The following is a 5,094-nucleotide window of genomic DNA, read 5'->3' as shown; positions in this document are numbered from 1 at the left end:
AATGTTCATAGCAAGGTAGTAAAAATCTTGAAAGTGTGTTTCATATATTAATACTTCATTGACTCTTACCTACACCTTCTGTTTTTTCATCAGCTGGGCTTGGAAGCGATAGTACATAAAATCAATTGCTAGAGGTATTCTGACCAGCTTCTCTCATACCCCCAGAAACCCACGCTTTTTTCCCCACAAATCCACTCTTCTTCCAAACTTCCCGGTTACTGCCACCAGTACTACTCTCCTTTTAGTCACCCAGGTTAGAAACCTTAAAGACATCCTCAACTACTCACTTTCCTTCAACCTCCAATAAATTGTCAAATCTTGTTTCTTTCTCCTTATCTCTCATATCTATTCCTTTGTCTTTACTCTCTTAGCAATCTTCCTAGTTCAGGCCATCAACACTCAGATTATTGCAGCTTGCAATAGCCTCCTAATTGGTCTGTCTTCCTTATCTCTTTTCAGGTCAGTCAACACTCACCACCCAGATGTCAAAATGATTTTTCTGAAGTATAGTTCTGATCATGTGTAATACAAAATGAGAAAAATATAGTAGAAGGAAGATCAGAGCAAATCCAGACAATTAGCAAGTAAAGTAAGCCCGCTGTACTGAGGGGAGATGCTCACAATGAGAGGCAGTCAGGATGACAGAAGCAAGTCAGGCTTGACAGGTTGTTGTTGTTATTCATTAGTTTTAATCTTGTCTGACTCTTCTGACCCCATTTGGGGTTTTCTTGAGAAAGATACTAGAATGATTTGCCATTTCCTTCTCCAGTTCATTTTACAGATGAGAAAACTGAGGCAAACAGAGTTAAGTGATATTTCCAGGGTAACTCAACTAGTGAATGTCTGAGGCTAGGTTTGAACTCAAGAAGATGATTCTTCCTGACTCCAGACCCGACACTCTATCCACTGTGCCAACTAGCTGTCCTTTTATCTCTCCCTCCACCCCCACGCAGGTTAGAGGGGACACCAAAACTAGTTAAGTTTGATGGGTTTTTATTGGGTTGTTTGCATTACTCAGGACCATGCAGGGAGAGATCAAGGAGTTTGGACCTAAGGACTGGTCCTGATTCATGCTGAGGGAATGCTCGGGGAATTGTTGGCTAGTTGATATTCAAAATTTCCTATACATCAAGCTTTGAGCCATTATTTCAGGTCTTACAGGGTAATTTCAGAGGATTTGAGCTTCTTCATTTAGTGGGATGGGGAGACTACTAATTTTAGTTGAATTTCTAGGATTTGCTAAATAACCTTATCATCTGCAAAAATTGATAAATTTGCTTCTTCTTTGCCTATAGTTACTCCCTCAGTTCTTTTTCTTGTCATTGCTATTATATTTTTAGAAATATATTTCATAACCATGGTAATAATAAACATTCTTGCTTTATTCCTGATCTTATTGGAAAGGCCTTTAGTATTTCTTCATTTCAGATAGTCCTTGGTTTCAGATAGATAATGTATACCTTATCAAGAGAATTTGCATTTATTCCTATGCTTTTCCATTTTTTAAACATTAAAAAATATTGGGTTTTGTAAAAAAAATTCTGTATTAAAAATCATGTGATTTTAAAAAATTTATGTGGTCTATTATGTGTATAGCTTTGTTAGTATTGAGTCTATTTTGAAGATGAATTCCTGACAGTTATTTCATTTGATCATAGTGCATAATCTTTTTAATAGATTCTGTTGCTTCTTTTATATTATTTGCAACATTTTCGTATCAATATCCTTTAAAGGTTTTGGTCTATCCATTTCTTTTTCTGACTTCTTTCTCCCTGGTCTATGTATCAGTGACACAGAAAGAGTTTGGCAGTGTATCATCTTTTCTACTTTTAAAACAACATATGTAAAATCTTTGAATTTTAGTAGAATTCCATTATAAATCCATCCAATTCTATCCCCTCTGCCTTTTGATAATTCACTTATGTAGACTTCTGGAGGGTTAGGTATTTTCCCCATCCTCACTAACTCTTAAAAATTCTCCCAAAGAGGAATTATGTGCCATAAGTAGAGCAATTACAGCTGTCTCCACAGACCAAAACACAAAGAAGCACAAGGTGACAGCCTCATATAGTAATGGCTGAGAAATCTAGTCTTTAATTCTTTCACTCAGTACACACAATCCTCCAAATAGTACCCATGATCTGGCAGGGTGCATGATCCTTTTGCTTTGGAATCTAATCAGCAATTTCACTTTTACTACTGTAGTCTCTGCCAACATACCCTGCCATTCTGTGGCAAGTTTATGGAAAACCAACTCTATCTATCAACTTGTAGAAGGAACATATAGAAAGGGGGAATGGGGAGGATCTGCTGGGACAAGGCAACACTTAGCCAGAGAACTCAATAACAGAGCTAACTAGGCTGGCACCAACATGTTTGTAGGTATGCCTAAAGGAAAAAGAACTGGCAACCAGACAGTAATAATCTTGTCATCTGAGAAGACACTTGGGATAAGGACTAAGGTCAATAAAAAGTGAGTATGAATTCCCTAAAATAGGAGGAGGTGAAACAGCTTTGAGGGACTGCTCCTAGGAAGGAGTCAAAAAGTGAGCAATAGAACACCAAAAATAAAAAAAAAAAACTGTCACCAAAAATAAAAAAAAAAAGAAATAAACAGGGACAAGAGAAAAAAGAGATAAACAGGGATATTATTAAAACAGATAGGAAGCTGTTGTGGCTCTGAACCTAGTCTTGGCATTTGTGTCTGTTTGCAAAAAGGAGGAGGACATGGCACTGTTTGATCAGATGCTCACCAACATGGGGAAGCTGCTCAAGGGCACTGACAGGAACAAGCCTGAGAACTTGACCACCCTGGAGCACTCTGTGGAGACTCAAGCCAAGGAGAATGCATATGACCTGAAAGCCAACTTGGCTATGTTCAAGCTATGCCAGTTCAAACAGACCTTCTACCAGACCAGGTTCTACTGAAGGCCCTCACCAATCTTTCCTCATGGACATCACCCTGTGAAAGTGCATGGTTGACCAGGTTCATCAAGAAAAGCAGACCATCAGGCAGATTCTGTACTTATAAGACTTGCTGGAGACCTATCATTTCCAAGTTTTCTGGACTGCCCTAGATGAGAACATGGATCTCCTTCTCCTTAATGGTATCACAGGCTTTGAAGACTCCATCTGAAAACTTAACTTCCCCATTGTGGGTATCACATATCAATGTATTGACTGCTGGCTGCAGGCCAAGATAATGGGAGATCTGTCAGACAACCAACTGAAAATATGGATGATCAAACATCGCTGGAGTTCCAATGAGGCAGGACAGGTCTTCATTTGCAGCCAAGAAGAGCCCAAAAACAAGCCCAAAAACACTGTGGAAAAGATTGATGTTGAGAGTTTTTCCAGCATTATGTCCTCCTCACAGTAATTCCTTCTGCCTGAGGTCTTCTTTTTTCTCTGTTTTGTTTTCCCCTTATATACAATCAACTTCTTAAATCAAAAGCCTTTTACTTCCTGAAAAAAAAAAACGGAAGGGAAGATGGCTGCCAAAAAATTAAGTTACTGTAAATGTCTCTAAATACTTATTATAAGGCAAAGGAATTTGAACCAATACCTTATGAAATGTAGGAAACTGAATTTCCAAGCAACCATGAAATCACAGCAGGATGTTTTCAAATAGATTAAGAGAAGAAATAAAAATTCTGAAACACTTAAAATGGAACAAATGACAGAATTTATTATCTTCGCAGAAGAAATTAAGAACAGAAGATACCAACTCAAATCCGTGGTGATGAGTCCCTCCAAAAAAGCAAAAGAGAAAATACAAATATATGAAAGTAAAGACAATCTGGGCAAATAAATGTAAAAGGAAGGAGTGTTAAAGGAAAATACAGTCTCTATAGAATCAAAACACACTGATTGTAAAGGTAAGTTGCTTAGGGACAACTTAAAGAGCATAAATTTCACAGAAGCATCAATTCCCCATGTTGGAGAATTCACATTCCACTTTCATTGACTTGTCTAAAATGACTCCTTAGGGGACAAGACTAGCAACCACATGTATGTTGGTGTCCTGCATTAGTTATTTTTGTTATTAAGTTCTCTGGCTGAGTGCTTCCTTCTCCCAGCAGAACACATGCCATCCCTTCTTCTGGAAGTTGGTAGACAGAGTTGAAGTCTGCTGCTTCTTGCCACATAATGCTGGTATTAGGATGTGGGCAGGGAGTATGGCAGAGACTACAGTAGTAACAGAGAAATTGATGATGTAGTCTGAAATCAAGTACAAAGTCATATACCCTGCTAGAGCATGGGTGGTGGCTGTTAGAGAGGAGTTCTCAGTAAGTGAATGAAAAAGGAATGAAAATTCAAAAAACCTAAACAGAATTTCTCACAATTTCTGAATAAGGATGTGATGATGGAGTGAAGTAAAAATACCAAGAAAAAATAAACAAAATCCTGTGCTGCAAAGTACAAGAGACATAGTGACTTAATTTAACAATTCCAATATAGAAAATTCACAAGTGACCAAGAGAAAGAGGCCACCAAATACAAAGAAAAGGAAAATCAAATAATGCAAAATTATTCTGTATCCACCAGAAACCACAGGAAAGAATGGAACAATACACTGTGAAAAACAAAGACCATTGAGATGCAACCCCAAATGACATACTTTAAAAGTCTAAACTTAATCAGAAAAAAAGTGGGCAATAAAAGAGAGGTATTTGTAATTCTTCAAAGAATATCGTATGAGTCAATTACTCAATTTGTCAACACCTAAAACAACAGAAACACAAGAAAAGTAAATAATGATAATCATCAAGGGAGAAACAAGTAACAAAATAAACTGCTTCATCTCTAGGGATTATTAAAAAGGGAAAAAAAAACCTGAAAAGATACCTATGAAATTCAAAAAGAACAACATCACCAAAAACAATAACACAGGAACAATTAAGGGATTTCTTTCTAAAAGTACGAGGCTAAAAATGGAAGCAGAACTTTAAGAAATAGAAGTGGTAGAGGGACAAACCTGAAACACCCTGGACTACACCTCATAATTTCTTTCCACAGGTGAATTAATGCATTTTGTGGATCTTAACTGCAAAATGGGATGGTTATCTATAAGGGGAGGGAAAAGTAAAAGGG

The 5,094-nt window shown here is 37.3% G+C and overlaps 1 pseudogene; it reads left to right on the top strand.

Moving 5' to 3' along the window:
* Nucleotides 1-2,715: 2,715 nt before the first annotated feature.
* On the top strand, nt 2,716-3,379 carry LOC140525920 (eukaryotic translation initiation factor 3 subunit K pseudogene; annotated as a pseudogene).
* The last annotated feature ends 1,715 nt before the right edge of the window (nt 3,380-5,094 follow it).

Source organism: Notamacropus eugenii, chromosome 1 (genome assembly GCF_028372415.1).
Source record: "Notamacropus eugenii isolate mMacEug1 chromosome 1, mMacEug1.pri_v2, whole genome shotgun sequence".
Taxonomy (NCBI): Eukaryota; Metazoa; Chordata; class Mammalia; order Diprotodontia; family Macropodidae; genus Notamacropus; species Notamacropus eugenii.
This window is presented reverse-complemented; position numbering and strand designations above follow the sequence as displayed.